The 21,677-nt window shown below is 44.4% G+C and overlaps 1 protein-coding gene across 1 annotated transcript in view; it reads left to right on the top strand.

Annotated features, from left to right (window-relative positions):
* BACE2 (beta-secretase 2) overlaps positions 1-21,677 on the top strand; it is a 168,979-nt gene that overhangs the window by 45,327 nt on the left and 101,975 nt on the right. The gene's annotated exons all lie outside the window — the stretch shown is intronic.

Genomic DNA, 21,677 nt, shown 5'->3' with positions numbered 1-21,677 from the left:
TTGGCTAAACAGATGGCTGTAGCAGTGGCAGCTCGCCGTCTTCTGTGGCTACGGCATTGGGCGGCGGACATGGCCTCTAAGCAAAGGTTGGTGAAGTTGCCCTTTCAAGGCCTTCTCCTGTTGGGTGAGGAGTTGGAGAAAATTGTGAAAGGCCTGGGAGATGCTAAACCCCAGCGCTTACCCGAGGATAGGCCGTGGCCTCCCTCCAAGGGTCAGGCGGTTCACTCCTCTTATAGACCGTGCTTCCGTGAAGCTAGAAGGTACCACCCGGGGCATTCTGCTGGGTCCACTTCTCGTGGCTGGTTTTCAGCAGAGGAACTCCTTTCGCTCGGACAAACGTTCCGCAGCAGCAGGCTCAAGACCTGGAGTGCAAGGGCGACCCTCTCAATGAGGGTGCGCTGGAGGACGTCTTTCCCTCTTTCTCGAGGAGTGGGCCAAGATTACCTCAGATCAGTGGGTCTTGGACCTGATCAGAGAAGGATACCGAATAGAATTCGATGCCCCGATAAGGGACGTGTTTGTGGAGTCCCGATGCGGTTCGGCCGCCAAACGGGAGGCGGTAGAGGAGACCTTACAAGGTTGATTCACATTGGGGCGGTTTCCCCCCGTGCCTCCCGCCGATTTCGGCTGCGGCCACTACTCCATTTACTTTGTGGTGCCATGAAAAGGTGGGTCTTTTCGCCCTATTCTGGACTTAAAAGAATTAAACAAGGCGGCACGACGGAGATCCAAGATGGCGACGGTTTTACGTGTGCTTACGGACACACTATCAATTGTGCTCGAATGGTATCTGGAAAGAGTTCCTTTACCTGTCGTTTCGATGGGAAAGCGGCGAGGAAAAGTCAGGGATGTTCCCTCCGACCCTGGCGGAAAGCCTCAACTCGTACAGCAGACGCTCGAGCATTTTGGAATTGCATCCGGCTCTGGACTAACTTCTACTCCTGCAGCTGGTGTCAGCGTTTCAGTCCTGACCGACAGTGGCGACGGGGCTTCCCTAAGCCCTGTGATACGTGCAGCGCCCCCTCAACCAGGAAGAGATAGCTACCAGGCGAGTCCTGCCCCTTCCAGCCGAAGTGGTGAAGGGAGTGAGCAGGGAGGGAGCTTGCAGGCACAGGAACATCGTTTGAGCGATTGAATGACCCAGAGAAGAAAACAGCTCCAGTTGTGGTTTCTACAATTGTGAGTATCCTGGAACAAATTGCTCAAACACCTCCCCTGGTTTCTATTGAAGGGATACTTGGAAAACCTGCTGTAGTGACTTTGGAGTCACTTTGGGACCTGAACTCCACTACTCTCTCTACTTTCCAGTCTGCTATTTCAAAGAATACTGAAACTATTAAAGTTTTGGCTGAGACTGCACTTAAACAATTGCATATGAATGAGCTCCAGGCAGTTGAAGTAAAAGGCCTCTCTGAAAAGGTTGAAAAAATGGCACTTGTGGAAAAATCATTGATTAAAGAAAGGAACTTTGCTTCTAGATGCATGGAATATTTGGAGAATCAGTCTAAGAGACTTAATCTTCGTATTATAAATTTTCCAAAATCACCATTGCTGTCTTCTGTACAAATGATTAAGAAATATCTTGTTGATATTTTGGGAATAGCCGAGAATTCATTGCCTCCAATTACAAGAGCATATTATATTCAAATTCCTGGGCAAGTTCCAGAAAATTTAAACCCTCAAAATGCAATTAATTTGACGGCCTTCCTGGAATCATCATTGGAGGTAGTTACGCAAAGGACTACTTTGTTAGTGACCTTTGCACTAGAACTAGATAGAGATGCAGTGCTCAGATTATCCTTAAGGCACTTAAATTCTTTATTTTTGGGTTCAAAGATAAGGGTTTTCCCGGATTTATCTAGGGAAACTCAGAAACGACGTAAGTCATTTCTTGCTTTGCGTCCTAGGGTTATAGCCCTGGGAGCAAATTTTCTTTTGAAATTTCCTTGTGTGTGTAGGATATTATTACACACAAAACAATATCAATTCTTTGAACCCCAACAGTTGGATGATTTTTTAAAAGGAAAAGAGAGTATAATTGTGAAAGTTTAGACCCGAATGTAACACTGTAAAGCAGCTTGGAGTTAGTTAGCAGAGCAAGGCACAGTCTTTGGTTTAATAGAGTTAAAAACTGGATATTGATATTGATTGATAGTAGTTGTGTATTTTCGAATTCTTGGATCATTTCTTTAACTTCGTGGTCGATTAGCAATCTTGTCATTTTCTTGGTTATTTTATTTCCTTATATTTTTCAAGTATTGTGTATTATTATTCTTGAATGAATATTATGTAAACTAAAATGCTTATAAATAATTAAAAAAAAAAGAAGAATTAAACAAGTCCCTAAGAGTGCGGCATTTTCACATGGAAACCCTGCGCTCCGTCAGTGCGGCGGTAAAGCCAGGAGAGTTTCTCACGTCTCTGGACCTGAAAGAAGCTTACTTGCACATTCCAATTTGGCCCCCGCACCAGAAGTTTCTGCGGTTTGCGGTGATGGGAAAACATTTCCAGTTTCGGGCCTTGCCTTTTGGCCTTGCCACAGCTCCCCGAACCTTTTCCAAGGTAATGGTGGTAGTAGCTGCTTTTCTCAGGCGAGAAGGTATCCGGGTTCACCCGTACCTAGACAACTGGCTCATCAGAGCGGACTCCGCAACAGAGAGCCATCAAGCTACAGCCAGAGTGGTCTCAGTACTGCAATCTCTGGGCTGGGTCGTCAATGTAGCCAAATGTCACCTGACGCCCTCGCAATCTCTAGAATATTTGGGGGCACGGTTAGACACAGACTCAGGATATGTATTCCTACCCGAGCAAAGGCGGTGCAAGCTTCAGAATCAGGTCCGTCTGCTCCTGAGGATGCCCCGCCCGCGACTTGGGACATTGTCCAGCTGTTGGGATCGATGACGGCCACCTTGGATTTGGTGCCCTGGGCGAGAGCGCACCTGAGACCTCTACAGTATTCCCTGCTTTAACGATGGTCTCCAGTATCTCAGGATTATCAATGCAGACTCTCTTGGCTCCTTGCGGCCCGACTCAACATGGAGTGGTGGCTCTCAGACAGCATGCTGCGGCGAGGAATACCGCTGGCGCTCCCCGATTGGTGCCTAGTGGTGACAGATGCCAGCCTGAAGGGCTGGGGCACACATTGCAAGCGGAAGAATGCCCAGGGTCTTTGGACACCCGACGAGTCGGAGTGGTCCATCAATCGCCTAGAGTTGAAAGCGGTGTTTCAGGCGCTTCTGGTCTTTCAAGTGACCCTGGAAGGATTGGCTGTCGGAGTGATGTTGGACAACACGACAACAGTGGCCTACATAAACCGACAAGGCGGCACTCAGTGCAGAGCGCTGGCCGCGCAGGCCGAACAGATTTGCCACTGGGCCGAGCTGCATCTACAGTTTCTGTCGGCAGCTCACATTGCAGGTCAGAGCAACGTGCAAGCCGATTATCTAAGCAGGCATCAAATCGATCCAGCGGAATGGGAACTGGCAGACGAAGTATTCCTGCAGATATGTGCCAAATGGGGCAAGCCCGTAATGGATCTTATGGCGACAAGCTCAACTGCCAAAGTTCCGTGCTTTTCAGCAGACGGAGAGATCCTCGCTCAGCCGGGTTAGATGCCTTGGCTCAACCCTGGCCTCTGGGCCTCTGGTATGTGTTCCTTCCGTGGCCCTTGATAGGGCGTGTGCTCCTGCGGGTTCGGCTTCACCCAGGAGAAGTGGTTCTCATCGCCCCGGATTGGCCCAGGGGGCCTTGGTATGCGGACCTCTGACAGATGCTAGTGGAGGCTCCCCTTCCTTTACCTCTGGTACCGAACCTGTTGTTGCAGGGACCGGTGGCCATGGAGGACGCCTGCCGTTTTGGTCTTACGGCATGGCTATTGAGAGGGCGCAATTGAGAGGCAAAGGCTATTCCAATAATGTTATTTCCACTCTCCTGCAGGCCCGCAAGCGGTCCACTTCCGTGGCTTATGCCAGGATCTGGCGCCAGCTTGAGGCTTGGTGTGTTTCAAAAGCGATCACACCCATGCGGGCTCCTGTCTCGCCAATTCTGGACTTTTTGCAGGATGGTGTACAAAAAGGCTTGGCCTATAATTCCCTGCGGGTGCAAGTGGCAGCACTGGCCTCCCTTCATGGTAAGGTTGCAGGCGTGTCTTTAGCTGCTCATCCAGATGTGGCACGGTTTCTTAGAGGGGTGCTTCGGCTCCATCCTCCGGTGCGGGCACCTTGTCCAGCTTAGAACCTGGGGCTAGTTTTGAAGGCTCTGCAGGGTTCTCCTTTTGCGCCGCTATGGCGAGCTTCAGAGAAAGATTTGACACTAAAGGCCGTTTTTCTGGTGGCCATTACTTCGGCAAGACGGGTGTCAGAACTCCAGACGCTGTCCTGTCAAGACCCATTTCTGCAATTTTCAGAGTCCGGGGTCACGGTTCGTACCGTGCCTTCCTTCATGCCTAAGGTGGTTTTAGCGTTTCACCTAAACAGCCTATTTTTCTACCCTCTTTTGTTAAGGAGGAGTTTCCAGAATCCTTTGGGCAGTTGCACCTGTTGGATGTGCGCAGGACTCTGTTGTAGTATCTGCGAGTTACTAATTCTTTCAGGACCTCTGATCATTTGTTTGTTTTACTATCAGGTTCTCGCAGAGGGTCTCCAGCATCTAAAGCCACTATTGCCCGCTGGCTCAAAGAAGCTATCTTTTCAGCTTATCTGTTTGCCGGCCGGCCTCCGCCTGTAGCCTTTAAGGCACATTCTACAAGAGCGATTTCTTCCTCTTGGGCTGAAACTGAAGCACTCTCTCTTCATGAGATTTGCAGTGCAGCAACATGGGCTTTGAAGCTCTCATTTGCCCAACATTACAGGCTGGATGTGGCTGCTAGGAGGGATGCGTGTTTTGGAGCACAAGTGCTAGCGTGTGGTGTGACTTGTTCCCACCCTATATAGGGATTGCTTTGATACATCCCATACGTAATGGCTTCATCTGCTTGATGACAAGGAAGGGAAAATTAGGTTCTTACCTTGGTAATTTTCTTTCCTTTAGTCATAGCAGATGAAGCCATGAGCCCTCCCTATATGATTGTATGATGTGAATCTGTTTCAGGTTCTGTTCTTGTTTCCTGAAGTTCTAATCCTTCCTTTGGAGAAAGTTGGAAAACAGTCTTCAGGATTCTTGTTCACTTATAGGATGATGAGTTCATTCCCTCCAGTTCATGTGTAGGAGGTTGAGTTCATTCCCTCCAGGAGGATGTGTGTATTCCCTCCATAAATACAAAGAGGAGGACGAGTTTATTCCCTCCAGGAGGATGTGTTCATTCCCTCCTTTTGAGTTCATGCCCTTGTTATGGGGCATCATTCGCTGTGAGGAAAGTTCATGTTATTCCCATTGCGGTTTGTTGTACTGCTTTGGAAGCTTCAAATACTGAAGAGGCAGGGAGCTAGCTGACCGTGTGGCACTGTGAAATTTGAGTGCTCTCTATCTCCCCCTGCTGGTTGATGGACACAACCCATACGTAATGGCTTCATCTGCTATGACTAAAGGAAAGAAAATTACCAAGGTAAGAACCTAATTTTCCCTTACATTGGCCACTCTCCAATCTTCCGGTACCACGCTCGATTTTAAGGATAAATTGCACATCACTAGCAGTAGCTCTACAAGCTCATTTTTCAGTTCTATCTGTACTCTAGGATGAATACCATCCGGTCCAGGAGATTTGCTACTGTTCAGTTTGCCGAACTGCCCCATTACGTCCTCCAGGTTTACCGTGAAGTCAGTAAGTTTCTCCGACTCGCCCGCTTGAAATATCATTTCCGACACAGGTATCCCACCCAATCTTCCTCGGTGAAGACCGAAGCAAAGAATTCATTCAATCTCTCCGCTACGTCTTTGTCTTCCTTGATCGCCCCTTTTACCCCTCGGTCATCCAGCGGCCCAACCGATTCTTTTGCCGGCTTCCTGCTTTTAATATACTGAAAAAAATTTCTACTATGTTTTTTTGCCTCTAATGCTATCTTTTTTTCATAATCCCTCTTGGCCTTCTTTATCTGTGCCTTGCATTTGCTTTGACACTCCTTATGCTGCTTCTTGTTATTTTCAGACGGTTCCTTCTTCCATTTTCTGAAGGCATTTCTTTTAGCCCTAATAGCTTCCTTCACCTCACTTTTCAACCAGGCCGGCTGTCTTTTGGAGTTCCATCTTTCTTTTGTAATTAGTGGAATATGCCTAATTAGTGGAATATGCCTCCAGGATGGTATTTTTGAACAGCGTCCATGCCTGTTGTGCAGTTTTTACCCTCTCAGTTGTCCACCGTTCTTCTCATTTTATCATAGTCTCCTTTTTTAAAGTTAAATGCTAACGTATTTGACTTCCTGTGTATAGTTACTTCAAGGTTGATATTAAAACTGATCATATTATGATCACTGTTATCAAGCGGCCCCAGTACCATAATGTCCCTCACCAGATCACGCGCTCCACTAAGGACCAAGTCTAGAATTGTTTCTTCTCTCGTCGGCTCCTGCACCAGCTGCTCCATAAAGCTGTCCTTGATTTCATCAAGGAATTGTACCTCTCTAGCGTGTCCCGATGTTACATTTACCCAGTCTATATTTGGATAATTGAAGTCACCCATTATTATCACATTGCCCATTTTGTTTGCGTCTCTGATAGAAACATGATGGCAGATAAGGGCCAAAAAGCTCATCTAATCTGCCCTTCCTCAGTCAGCCCTTCTTTAAAGAAGTCGTGCAGCCTACATATAACACGGTACAATAGTCAATTTGTGATAAAATAAGAGCTTGAACTAACAATCTAAAATTGTCATTGCTAAAACAATACCGTATCTGCTTTAATTTCTTAAGTACCCCAAAAACCTTATTTTACCAACAGTTGACAATGTTTATATAGTTTTAAACGCAGATCAATTATGATCCCCCAAACCTTCAATTCTGTTTTAAACTTCAAATAGACTATAATAACACACTAAAATGGCTTAGTGACCCTTAAGTTTAGCGCATACTAATGGACATGGGCGTGTGCTAAGTGCCACATGGCCCCATAGATATAAAATAGTGCACACTAACTGCTGTATTCTATAGCGTGCCCCTAGGGTTCTGTGCCAAAATCTAAGCATATTCCATAACAATGTGCGGAACTTAATTAGCTTACAAGCTAATCAGCGTTGATAACAGCACTAAACAAGCAATAATGAGCACTAATTGGCAATAATTAGAATTTATGCACATAACTTGCTAAGAGTATTCGGTAACGTATTGTGCCTAAATTCTAATGTGCGTAGTTCAGAAGGGGTGTGGTCATGGGCAGGGAAATGGCATTTTGTTGACTTTCTAAAATTTATGCATGTTATAGAATTTGGCCCTCTGTGCCTAAATCTACGATGGTATGTATGCCTTAATTTCCTTGGTCTAAATGGAGGAGCATAGATTTAGGAGCTGGAATATCAACTAAGTGTATTCTATATACCGCGCCTAAATATAGGAGCCACTTATAGAATACGCTTAGCCGGAATTGTTTTCCACATGGATATTTTAGGCACCATATATAGCATTTGGCCCTAAATGCTGAGCATCCTAACGTCCACCAGCATGTGCTAACCCTTGGTAAAAAGGTCTCTTAGTCCATTATTGTAATGGGGGCCTTCACAAGGGAGGGACATGGGCAGGGCTGATATTTTATGCATTTAACGTATAGAATACAATAAATTTACAGATGTAAATAGTAACCTAGTAGATGATGGCAGAGAAAGACCTGTATGGTCCATCTAGTCTGCCCAACAAGATAAACTCGTATGTGCTACTGTATGTGTATACCTGACCTTGATTTGTATCTGCCATTTTCAGAGCTCAGACCGTAGAAGTCTGCCCAGCAATAGCCCTGCCTCCCACCACCAGCTCTGCCACCCAATCTCCGCTAAGCTTCTGAGGATCCATTCCTTCTGAACAGGATTCCTTTATGTTTATCCCATGCATTTTTGAATTCCATTACCATTTTCATCTCCACCATCTCCCACGGGAGGGCATTCCAAGTATTCACCACTCTCTCCATGAAAAAATACTTCCTGACATTTTTCTTGAGTCTGCCCCCCTTCAATCTCTTTTCATGTCCTCTAGTTCTACCGCCTTCCCATCTACAGAAAAGGTTCGTTTGCAGATTAATACCTTTCAAATATTTGAACGTCTGTATCATATCACCCCTGTTTCTCCTTTCATCCAGGGTATACATGTTCAGGTCAGCAAGTCTCTCCTCATACATCTTGTAATGCAAATCCCATACCATTTTTGTAGCTTTTCTTTGCACCGCTTCAATTCTTTTTACATCCTTAGCAAGATACGGCCTCCAAAACTGAACACAATACTCCAGGTGGGCCTCACCAACGACTTACACAGGGGCATTAAAACCTCTTTTCTTCTGCTGGTCACACCTCTCTCTATACAGCCTAACAACCTTCTAGCTGTGGCCACCGCCTTGTCACACTATTTCGTCGTCTTCAGATCCTCAGATACTATCACCCAAAGATCCCTCTCCCCGTCTGTACATATCAGACTCTCACCGCCTAACACATACGTCTCCCGTGGATTTCTACTCCCTAAGTGCATCACTTTGCATTTCTTCGCATTGAATTTTAATTGCTAAACCTTAGACCATTTTTCTAGCTTCTGCAAATCATTTTTAATGTTTTCCACTCCCTCCCGGGTGTCCACTCTGTTACAAATCGTATCATCCGCAAAAAGGCAAACTTTTACCTTCTAACCTTTCGGCAATATTACTCACAAATATATTGAACAGAATCGGCCCCAGCACCGATCCCTGAGGCACTCCACTACTCACCTTTCCCTCATCCGAGTGAATTCCATTAACCACCACCCTCTGGCGTCTGTCCGTCAACCAGTTCCTAATCCAGTTCACCATGTCGGGTCCTATCTTCAGCCTGTCAAGTTTATTCAAGAGCCTCCTGTGGGGAACCGTGTCAAAAGCTTTGCTGAAATCTAAGTAGATTACATCTATAGCACGTCCATGATTCAATTCTCCGGTCACCCAGTCAAAGAATTCAATGAGATTCGTTTGGCACGATTTACCTTTGGTAAAACCAGGTTGTCTTGGATTTTGCAACTTACTGGCTTCCAGGATATTCACTATCCTTTCCTTCAGCATCACTTTCATTACTTTTCCAGTGTTGCATTTAGTCACTAACGTGCGCCAGCTGTAGACCTGGCATAAATATTAATGCCTAAATGTAGGTACTTTGGTGCCAACTTAAGCTAGTATTCTGCAATGGCAATTACACACGTAAGCGCCTTATAGACTAGGCTCACAGCCCATGTAACGTGGATGTTTAAATTGTGGTCCTAGTTATAGAATTGCCCCCCTGGTGTTTTGTCTTTACTATTTCTTTCAATTGATTACAGACTTTTCCAGGATTCTGATTTTCTGTACTCTTATGTTCAGTCTGGCTTTCAAGAGGGCAGTTGGTTCTGGTGGAGATGTTAGATGACTTAAGATGTGATCCTAATCCAAGGGGAGGTCCCATTGGTGCTGTTGGGGCTCTTGGTGGTGGTTCCACTAGATTATTCTATTCTGCTGTAAAGGCTAGCTGCACTTGGCTTTGGCGATAGGATCCTTGCCTTGTTTCAGTTATTTCTTTTTGTCTTGATTGCAGTGAGTAGTCATGATGGACTTTACTTGCAGAAGTTTATTTAATTTTTATATGGTCCTAGGTGTTTTACCTAGTTTTTCTTGTTTGTGATCCACTTTGAACTCATTGGGTATTAGCAGAATACAAGAACAGAGTGTAATGTAATGTAAAAAGATGTAAATGAAGTGTGGTGTACCTCAGTGCTGTACACTCCCCCCTACTTTTATTCCTGGAAGTTGGGTTTGTTATAACTACTACAGTGATGACGATCAGCTGTCTCCCAGTAGGGCAGGACCAGAGAGCTGTGACTGGGGGGTATTATCAGCAGTTGAAGCACAGATATATGAGAACAAGCTGAAGCTAAAACTAAGCATATATAAGGCTGAAGGTAATAGGCTGAAAAATTCACATTCTCATAATCTCTGTATTCTCCCAGAGCTGTTGACTCTGATGTTGATAGTCTTGGTAAGATCCTTGACCTGTGGATGAAATATGGAACTTCTGGGCTTTTGCCAAACTCTGACTTATGCGACAGCTCCAGCCCTATGTGGAACCTTTCAGATTTCAGAACCATTGTTATAAGCATTAGTAACCTCATACTTGGATTACTGTAAAGTATTATGTCTGACCTATAACAGATTGTGAGGGGGTTTATAGAACACTGCCCCTCACTCTTAAGAAAAGTCCCTCTCTAAGTAGCTTGGGCCACCTTAAGAGCACCGATCCTGCCCCAGGAGGAAGTGAGCCAGGAGTCAATACCTGGGAATTTTAAAACACAGGGCCAGGCTGAGGTTAAGGAGGCCCAGGGAAGGAAGAAATTAAGCCCAAGTTTGCGCCTTTACTGAATACGTTTAGCTGCTGTAACCAGGCTGAGGTAAGCCGACTTTGCTTCTTGTTAAGACTTGCAAGCCTTGCTGAGGTCTGGCTAGGGCCAGACCTGAGTCTCAGAAGACTGGAGAGCTTACAAGCTGTGTTTGGGGTGGGGCAGCCCCACCAGCCACAGACTGCTTGGTCTACTAGCCAGAGGCCTATTCAAGACTATTACTAAATAAGAGAAACTGTTGCACCTGATTTTCCTGGCCTGTGAAGCAACAAGTCCCAGGGCTCAGGTGAATAAAACATTTATTTTCACATTTCTACCACTTGTCTGGCTGAGTTATTCACAGGGCTACTCCATTACCCCACCCAGGGTATTACACCGATGTTATCCATAGATAGCAGGATTGATCAGGCACCTAAATGGAGGTAATTCCTTTCGTGCACAACTGCTAGAGAGTATGGATGTGGTTGGGGCATGCCTGGCACTTGTATGCTGAGGTTATAGGATGTGTTGAGTTATGCACCTAAGTGCTCGCAGGCGCAAGCATTTTTACCAGCCATTGAGCTAGTATAGGTGCTCATGCCTAAAGTTAGGTGCATAACTGCAGTCTTACACTTGGCACTAATTACATTTAGTTGGAACTTATGCACATAAATTTTACATGTGATCTGTAAAAAGGGGTGCAGAAATGAGCAGGTCATGGACGGAATGGGGGCATTCCTAAAATTAATGCACGTTGTTATAGAGTAATGGGGATACATGCTTAATTTAGACGTATACGTTTGCATGACATTTCACTTGGTTCAAATGGCTGCACCTAAGTTAGATGCTTTTCTTGGGTGTAAGCGCTATTCTATAAACCACACCTAACTTTAAGTGTGACTTATAGAATAGCGCTTTTTTCAGCGCTGATTTTTTTGGGTTCCATATATAGAATGTAGCCCATAGTGTGCACACTTTTAGGGGTAATTCTCAAAAGTTTGGCTAAAGTAGGGTGCCGGGATGTTGCATGCAGATTCTATAACAGCAGCTGGACGCACAGTTGCCATTATAGCATTAGTTCATATTTACACACCCAACTTTAGGCACGAGCACTTACGCTAGCCAAGTGGCTGGTATAAATGCTCTCATCTAACTGTAGGCAGTTAGGCACGTGCATGCAGGTAGTGTATAACCCATGTACGCAACTGCCAGATATGTCCCTGACCTGCTCATGCCACTCCTAGGTCCACATACCCTTGCAGTTGAGTGTTCTGGAATTGGAATGTTTATATTAAAATTCGTAATATACTGCTACTTCTACAGGAAGATTGCAGCAGTTCACAATAAAAATACCATTAAAACAGAAGGGAACTCCATGATTTGATAGGACAGAATTGTTCACACAAGAGCAAACAAACAGACTTGCGAATTTGACTGGTCAACTGAGCAGGTAGCTGATGACCAACAACTACCACTAAGATGCTGGGAGTAAAAAAAACCAAATGCGAGAGTAAAAAAGTGAGTTTTCAAAAGAACTTTAAAGCGTGTAAAAGGCAGAACCAGACAATGAGAATCAAGCGATCGGAGAACACATGCAGGTGTATAAGGAGTGATAGAATCAGACCTGTGAGCTTTACTAAGGGGACGGATGGCAGCTTTCTACAAAGTTTGTAGTCAGGGAAGTTGTGATGATGGTAATCCAGCATAAACCACACTGGTATAGTCAAGGTGGGAAATTTCAAAAGCATGAATCAAGGTATGTAAGTCAGAATACTCAAGAAATTTAGAGATAGACCAGAGACACCTAAGGGAGAAAATCCATGCTGTAGAACAGAGGAGACTTCCGAGGGAGAAAGGAATGAGCTGAATCAATGGTAGGTACAGGAGAATTAAAAAGCACTGGGACTAGAGAAGGAGGAGTAAAAGGACCCGAAATCTAACAGGTGACAGTTTTTGAAGTGCTCAAAACTAGATGATTATCAGAAAGCCAACAAGAAACAGCAGCAGGACATGATTGAAGACCACTAAGGTCTGGGTGAGAGGGGTGTAGGGAAAAGTGAAAGAATGTCGTAACTGCCCCTAGTTGGTATTCTATAACTGCTCATTATTTTTATTTATTTATGGCATTTATATCCCGCTCTTTTGCGCTCAACAGCAGGTTCAGTGCGGCTTACAAGGTATGGTACAAAGTATCACAGAGATAACACGAAGTGTGGTACAAAGAATCAAGAGATGATCCAGTTATAAAGAGTAGGGCAGTAGGGAGAGATGTGGGGGAGAGGATTGGAGTATGAGTAGTGCTAGTGTTGTGTATTAAGTTCGAGAATTAAGTTGGGTTGTTTGGGTAAGCTTGTTTGAAGAGGTAAGTTTTCAGCAGCTTTCAGAAGGGAAGGTGTACATTGGTTGTTTGGATATGTCGAGGTATTGCGTTCCAGAGTTGTCTGCCTGTAACGGAGAAGTTGGATGCATAGTAGGTTTTGTATTTGAGGCCTTTGCAATTGGGAAGATGAAGATTGAGGTATGTACGAGAAGATTTGGACCTGTTCCTGGCTGGAAAATCGATCAGTTTGGTCATGTAGCTTGGCACAAATTAATATTAAATATAGCCAATAATTTGTCATTAACATCAATTAGCAGCTTGTTAGATGCATAACTGACCCTATTCTATAAATTGTATGTGCAATGTTGCACTAGTTGCAAAGTTGGTTGCACAGCTTCATAGAATTAGGGGGACGGTGTCAAGCAAAGCAAACTCAAGGAGAGCCATAGTAGTTCCAGTGGTTCTGGTTAGAGTAACCGTTTATAACAGAATTATACTTCTATATTAACATTCACTTATCGAGCAGTGAAATTATGGAATAGCTTTCCTTTTGAGCTAAGATTAATGTCTAGTTACAATTTTATTTAAGAAGTATTTGAAAGCTTTCTTGTTTCAAAAATATGTTTTAACTAAAATGTAAGATGTGATGATTTGCTTGGGAATTAGTTATACTTCCTAGGAATGTCAAGTTTCTTGCTTGTATCCCTCATTGAACTATGTGAGGCATATGTAATATATAAGAAATATATTCATATTGATATATTGATTTGCTTGCCAATTTACCAAGGTTTGCTTGGCTACTGGAATACCAACTCTTTTTTGGGGTAGGAGGAGACAAACTGCGCAGATCTTGTGAGAATGGAAGACTGGGCATCCAAATGACAGATGAAATTTAACGTGGACAAGTGCAAAGTGATGGCATATAGGGAAGACTCTAATTATAGTTAAATGATGCTAGATTCCACATTATCGTGGACAATAAGTTGAAATCTTCTGCTTTTTATGTGGCAGCAGCCCAAAATCAAACAGAATGTTAGGAATTCTTAAGAAAGAAACAAATATCATAATGTCTCTGTATTGCTTCATGGTGTGACTGTATCTTGAGAACTGTGTGTAATTGTTCTCACTGCATATCAAAAAAGAAATAGTGGAATGAGAAATAGTATGGAGAAAGGCTACATACTATTTGATTTCATTTATTGAAACTTAATTGATTGTCTTTCGTCACAGGGATAACAAGGCAATGTACGTAATAACTAAAATAAGAGAAAACTTGGACAAGGAATACCATCAAATTAATGGACAGAGAGAAGAGGGAAACTTGAGACAGGAAGCTAGTGGATTTGGTGGGAACCGTCTGGGCCTGGGCGAATGGAAAAGCCATCTCAAATAAGTGGGTCTTTAAAAGAGTCTTAAATTTTAGGGTAGGAGCGTTCTAGGTGAATTGGGGTTTGTAAAGAATTCCAAAGGGAAGGAGCTAGCCAGAAGAAGGCTTGAGAGCAGGTGGAGTCATGATGAGCCTCTTTTAGAGGCAGGATTCGGAGGCAATTGTTGTGAAGTGAATGAAGGAGTCTGGGTGGAGTGTAAGAGATCAAAGAAGAAGAGAGGTAGGATGGGAAACCTGAATAGAAGAATTTCAGGCTTATTTTCGAAAGAGAAGGACGCCCATCTTTAGACACAAATCGCAAGCTGGGCGTCCTCACAGGGTCGCCCTAATTGGTATAATGGAAAGCCGATTTTGGGCGTCCCCCAACTGCTTTCCATCGCAGGGACGACCAAAGTTCCCAGGGGCGTGTTAGAGGCATAGCGAAGGCGGGACTTGGGTGTGCTAACACATGGGCGTCCTCGACCCATAATGGAAAAAAATGGCGTCCCTGATGAACACTCTAACGACTTTACCTGGTCCTTTTTTTCTTATGACCAAGCCACAAAAAGGTGCCCGAACTGACCAGATAACCACTGGAGGGAATCGGGGATGACCTCCCCTTACTCCCCCAGTGGTTACTAACCCCCTCCCACCCTCAAAAAAATTTTTTTTTAAATATTTTTGTCAGCCTCAAATATCATACCCAGTTCCATGACAGCAGTATGCAGGTCCCTGAAGCAGTTTTAGTGGGTGCAGTGCATTTCAGGCATTCAGGCAGGCGGACCCAGGTCCATCCCCCCCCCTACCTGTTACACTTATGGTGGTAACTGTGAGCCTTTCAGAACCCACCAGAAACCCACTGTACCCACATCTAGGTGCCCCCTTCGCCCATAAGTGCTATGGTAGTGGTGTACAGTTGTGGGTAGTGGGTTTTGGGGGGCTCAGTACACAAGGTAAGGGAGCTGTGTACCTGGGAGCTTTTTCTGAAGTCCACTGCAGTGCTCCCTAGGGTGCCCGGTTGGTGTCCTGGAATGTCAGGGGGACCAGTGCACTATGAATGCTGGCTCCGCCCACGACCAAATGGCTTGGATTTGGTCGTTTCTGAGATGGGCATCCTCGGTTTCCATTATCGCTGAAAATCGGGGACGAACATCTCTAAGGTCAACCTAAATATTGAGATTTGGGCATTCCCAACCATATTATCGAAACGAAAGATGAACGCCCATCTTATTTCGATAATACGGGTTTCCCCACCCCTTCGCCAGGACGGCCTGCGAGGATGTTGTCAGGAAAACTTGGACACCCCTTTCAATTATGCCCCTCTTTGTGTGACAGCACCAGAATTTTATAATGGATACTAGTGGAGGTGAACAAGAGGGGCATAACCCGATCAAATCTCAATGCATATAAAAGAATCCTAGCTGCAGTGTTCTGAATTGTTTGAAGTCTACAAATAGTGTTGTGGAAGACCAACATAGATGGTATTACAGTATTCAAGACTATGAAGTTATAAGGTCATACATTTAAAAACAAATATTATTATTATTAACATTTGTATAGCGCTACCAGACGCATGCAGCGCTGAACACCTGACGCAGAGAGATAGTCCCTGCTCGATAGAGCTTACAATCTAAAAATACAGACAGACAAGACAAGGGCGAGGAAAGTACTGGGTGAGAAGGAACAAGGATAGGGGAATTGAGTAGTGGTTAGGAGCCAAAAGCAGTGGTAGGAGAAAATATTTTTTTCACTGAACAGGTTCTAGAATTTATTTCTAGTTGACGTGGTTAAAACAGTGTAGCTAGATTTTAAAAAGGTTTGGAGAAATTCCTGGAAGAAATATCCAAAAGCTGTTAAGGTAAACCTGGAGAAAGTTCCTATTTAATCCTTGGGGTAAATAGTATAGCAGGATGCCATTTGTACCTTCCTATGCAGGTGCAGGAGGAGTATTCTGGTAGAGCCTAACTGAAACCAATATCTTTGGTTTTAGCCACTCAGTTTCAACCGAAAACAAAAATGGTCTGGCCTCGGTCCCGCCCCCTACCTGACCAAAAAAAGACCCCTGCTTTGACACCCCTGCTGGCGATGGGCACCTCCTGGGCCTATCTTTGCTTTGGTGTGGTAGTGGGTGCAAGAGTGATCCACTTGCTCCCGCACAGGGCCGGCTCCTCCTTCATAATAGTTGCACAGATATTTTCAGCTGAAACTGAAATACGGTTGACCACCTACATTCTGAGTCCCTGCTCCAGGTTAGTGCCAATAAGTATATTGATGGAAGTGGTCCATTCTGTGGAAGTAGCCTAACAGAATTAAAGCTTTGGAAGGAAATATAAAATCTAGAACTAAGGGAGGGTTTTAGGCTTTTTACCGTCTGGAGGAGTTCAGTAAGGAAGGTGTAACAACTACACACAGTGGGTTCCCCATTTTGGGGTTCATCACTAGCCTTGATTTCCTTCCATAGAGAAGTGAGAAGGAGGAAGAACAGGGGTTACCAATCTTGTTCAGAGCTGTTACCTGAGGCACAAAGTTCTATAAAGAGGAAGAGAGAGAGATCGGTGGGGAGATCTGGCCCCATCTTCAGAAGAGAGAGAGGGAAATGGTGAAAGTGAAGCTGCTAATAGTCCACAGTCCTAACAGGAAAAGAATTGGAAGCTGGAGAGTAGTAGATCTGGTGAGTGCTTGAGTCTCCAATTTTGAGAGAGGGCAAGCACTGGGGAACTTGGAGCAGCATATCTTTTAGAGTGGTGAGAATTCAATTAGAACAAAAAGTAACCACTATCCACCTAGACTGAGAGGAGTTAAAACCTGTGCCTAGTCTATGCCTTACTAGTGAAGTGGAGTGTAAGAGATCAAAGAAGAGAAGAGGTAGATGGGAAACCTGAATAAATGACTTTGTGAGACAGCAAAATAATTTTATAATGGATATGGAAGGAGATGGATAACCAGTGAATTAATGTTACAAGGGAGATTTTGTGTCAGGCAGAGTGGCTGCTAACCATCCAGAGACTAAAGGCATTTATAGAGAAGAGGGATGCAACAACGATTCAGTACAGAAGGAGGGAGAAGGATACTTGAGAACCTAGGAGAGAGCAAAATTCAGAGCCTACGATTTTCTAATATTGGACATGTCTTTGATACCTTTTGCAACTATTTTATTTTGCTTTTTATGGACCGTCATTGTTTTCATATTTCTGTTGCCGTACATATTTTTCTTTTGGGAGTATTGTTATAGTTCCTGCTTACAGCATCATTCTAAATTAAATAAACAGCTTTCAGAGGATCCTTTGACTAGTTCATGAGCTTGGGAGAAGGACATTGAGGATTTGGTGTGTATTGGCTACAGCCACTTCTAAAATTTGTTTGGGTAGCTGCCTCTGGGGTCAACCCTCAGCCACATCATCTGAGAGATCTACTACAATAGCATGGATGTTATCTACCTGTCAAGTATTTTTGATCCATATTGGCTGCTGTTGGAAGCAGTATACTGGGCTTGAGACCTTTGCTCTGACCCTGTGTGACAATTGTTATATTCTAGACTTTCTAATGGATTCATTTTTCTTGAGATAGTAAGCCAGAGCCCTTTTTGCAGTCCAAAGTGTGGAAGAATTTCTGCGTGGATTCTTGTAAGATTTTGAACAAGACATAAGGAGCACCATTTCCTTATTTACATGAAAAGGAAGGCTACCTTTGGCAAGAATTAAGGATGAGTAAGAGGCTTGAAGTTTATTTAGGGGCTCATTTTCAAAAGAGAAAAACGTCCAAAAAGTGGCATAAACTGGCAGATGGACATTATTCTCACAAAAACGTCTAAATCGCTATTTTCAAAACCCATTTTTAGACATTTTTCTATGTTGTTCATATGTAGTGCATCCAAATCACAAGAGGGCATGTCAGGGGTGTGTTAATGGCAGGATTTGGGTGCTCCTAACACTTGGACATTTTTCCTGCCATATTGGAACAAAGCAAAAATGTCCAGGGCTAAAAGTTGGATGTTTTGGTCTAGGCCTGTTTTAATAATGACTAAGTCATAATAAAGTGGCCTACATGACCAGATGACCACTGGAGGAATAAAGGAATGACACCCTCTTACTCCCCCAGTGGTCAAAGATCACCTTCTACTCCCCCCCCCCAAAGATATGAATAAAACAGTAAATATCAGCCTCTATAACAGCTTTAGATATTATGGCCAGTCCTATTAGAGAAGCAAGCAGGTCCCTGAAGCAGCCTAGTGGTTGGTACAGTGCACTGTAGAGAGAGGAACCCAGGCTGATAATCCACTCTAACTGTTACACTTGTGGAGAAAAGTGTCAGCCCCCCCCCCCCCCAAACCCTAATTTACCCATATATAGTTGATACCTGCAACCAAAAGGGCTATTGTAGTGGTCAATAGTTGGCTACAAGTAAGTCTTTGGTGGGTTTTAGAGGGCTCACTATCCTATATAATAAAATGCACCTCCAACATTCTGAAGCTGACTGCATGGCTGAGGCATTCCTGCTCTCTGTATCCATCTCCTGAATTGACATCACATACTTCCGGGTTTGTCACAAGCAGAAGTGACCAACCACACGAGGTTTCTCGGCTTCAGAATGTTGGAGGTGCATTCTATTAATTAGGATTGGTCAGTTCCTTGAAGTACAGCCAGAGCTCACCATCCTGCACAGTAACGCCCCAACACCAGAGAGAGGGAGGGAGGGAGGGGGTCTGACACCAGAGGGGGGGTATCTCTGTCACACACACACACACTCTCTTACACACTCTCTCTCTCTCTCTCACAGTCAATGTCTTTCTCTCTCTCACTCTCACACACTGTCTCTCACACACTGTATGTCTCACACTGTATCACATTCACTCTCTATGAGGCTTATTTTCGAAAGAGAAAAACGCCCAAATTCCGACCTAAATCGGGAGATGGACGTCTTTCTCTTGTGGGTGCCCAAATCGGTATAATCGAAAGCTGATTTTGGGCGTTTCAAAACTGCACTCCGTCGCGGGAACGCATAAAGTTGACGGGGGCGTGTCGGAGGCGTGGTGAAGGCGGGACTGAGGCGTGGTTATCGGCTGAGCAGAGATGTGCATGCTCGGCCGATAATGGAAAAAAGAAAGGCGTTTTCAGAGAGAATTTAGGTCACTTTTGTTGGACCCGTTTTTTTTCACGAACAGGTCCCAAAAAAGTGCCCTAAATGACCAGATGACCACCGGAGGGAACCGGGGATGACCTCCCCTGACTCCCCCAGTGGTCACTAACCCCCTCCCACAAAAAAAAAAACGAATGTTAAACACTTTTTTCCCAACTTGTAAGCCAGCCTCAAATGTCATCCCCAGCTCCATGACAGCAGTATGCAGGTCCCCGAAGTAATTTTAGTTTAGTTAGTGCTGTGCGGGACCCATGCAGAGAGGTAAAATCGGAAGAAAAAAAAAAAAACAAGCAAGTGCAGTCAGGGACGTCTAAATTACCAGGATAGTAAAAGGGGGAATCGAACCAGCAACCTTCTGATTACAAGCTCAGTGCTCTAGCCAGTGCACCACTGATTAGAATTCCTTCCCTTTCCATTAATTCTCTCCAAGTTTCTGTCAGCCAATCACCGCTGTTTAGCTGACACAGATGTCAGCTAAATGAGCTGTGATTGGCTGACAGAAACTTGGAGAGACTTAATGGAAAGGGAAGGAGGTCTAGTCAGTGGTGCACTGGCTAGAGCACTGAGCTTGTAACCAAAAGGTTGCTGGTTGAATTCCCCCTTTTACTATCTTTTAATTTGGACGTCCCTGACTGCACTTGCTTGCTTGTTTTTTTTTTTCTTCCGATTTTTCCTCTCTGCATGGGTCCCGCGCAGCACCAACTAAAGTAAAATTGCTCTGGGGACCTGCATACTACTGTCATGGAGCTAGGTATGATATTTGAGGCTGGCATAGAGGCATCTCAGGGGGACCAGTGCACTACGAATGCTGGCCCCTCCCACAACCAAATGCCTTGGATTTGGTCGTTTTTGAGCTGGGACGCTTCGGTTTCCATTATCGCTAAAAAACAAAAACGCCCAGCTCAAAAAACGCCCTAATCCAATGTATTTTCGAAAAAAAAGATGGACGTCCATTTTTTTCGAAAATACAGTTCGGCCTGCCCCTTCACGGACCCGTTCTCGGAGATGGATGTTTTTACAAATGGGCGTTCGTGTTCGATTATGCCCCTCAATGTGTCACACAGTCACTCACACACTCTTTTGGTCTCATACACTCAGTCTCCCAGAGAGTCTGTGTCTCACACACACTCTCTCTCTCTCGCTCACACTGTATCTGTGTGAAACACACACTCTCTCTCTCACACTGTGTCTCACATATGCACTTGCACACACTCTCATTCTCACACACACACTCTCTCTCTCACACACACACTTGCACCCAGACTCACTCTCTCTCTCTCACACACACACACACACTCGCACATTCACTCTCTCTCTCTCTCACAAACAGTCACTCTCACATACACTCTCTCAAACATACACATTCCGAGGAAAATCTTGCTAGCGCCCGTTTCATTTGTGTCAGAAACGGGCCTTTTTTTACTAGTACAATATAAGGGGGTAATGGTGAGAATGTGTACCTGGGACTTTTTATGTGATATTCACTGCAGTGCCCCCCTAGAGTGCCCCACTGCTCTGCTGTGATATCTGTGTGGCCAGGCTACTAAGAATGCTGGCTCTGCCTACATCCCAATGGCTTGATTTTGTGTGTTTTTCACTTTGGTTTTTTTTTTTAATGGTCCAAGAAGATAGACACACTAAGTATAAAACATCTAGAAAGCGTCTAGGAAATGGCCATTTTTTAAGAAAAAACATTTTTCAGCTTCAAAAATGGTCATGTTTGCTAATTGATTTTTGGATATTTTTTTGCAAAATCAAAGTCAGATTTAGACATCGTGACGCAAATGGGCCTCTTAATCTCTTATCCCAGTGGCATACAAGCTTTTTCAACAGTGGGTATTCTGACTTAACATAGCTTATTATAGTAGCCTCTTATTGTTTAGTGCAGCAGCATACTGTTGATTTTAGTCTCAGTCTAGTAAGTGTTTTGTTTTTTTTAGCATGGAAAAAAATCAGAAACGAAACCACTCTGCTAAACAGTAGTGGTTTTCTCCCTTTGTAGTGCTAAATGTTTACTTCAGCTCATGGCTGGAGCCCTTCACCTCAGATGGCCCTGTTCAGCCAAGATTCCTGATATCCCAGTGGACTCTGTATCCCATCAACAATTTCACCCCATAAAACATGCCTGGAGCCCAAGTTGGCCAATGCTTCAACCCCCCACCCACCGTGGAGTTGAGAGGCAGGAGCAATGTCTACTTGTTCCTGCCTCCATTGCTGGCATCTTCCAAAATGGTGGCACCTGACCCTTAGCAGCATTGTGGATCAACCTGTCCAATAAGAGCACACTCCCTATATTGTGTAAACTGAACTGTAGCAGGGTATTCAGCTAGGGGTCAGGCAGCACCGTCTGAAAAGACAGCAACAGCAAGAAGACACTACCACTGGTCACCTTTCTGGGACCACATCAGTATTGGCCCAC

Source organism: Microcaecilia unicolor, chromosome 5 (genome assembly GCF_901765095.1).
Source record: "Microcaecilia unicolor chromosome 5, aMicUni1.1, whole genome shotgun sequence".
Lineage (NCBI taxonomy): Eukaryota > Metazoa > Chordata > Amphibia > Gymnophiona > Siphonopidae > Microcaecilia > Microcaecilia unicolor.
Note: the sequence above shows the minus strand (reverse complement) of the source record. Positions and strands in the feature narration are given on the sequence as shown.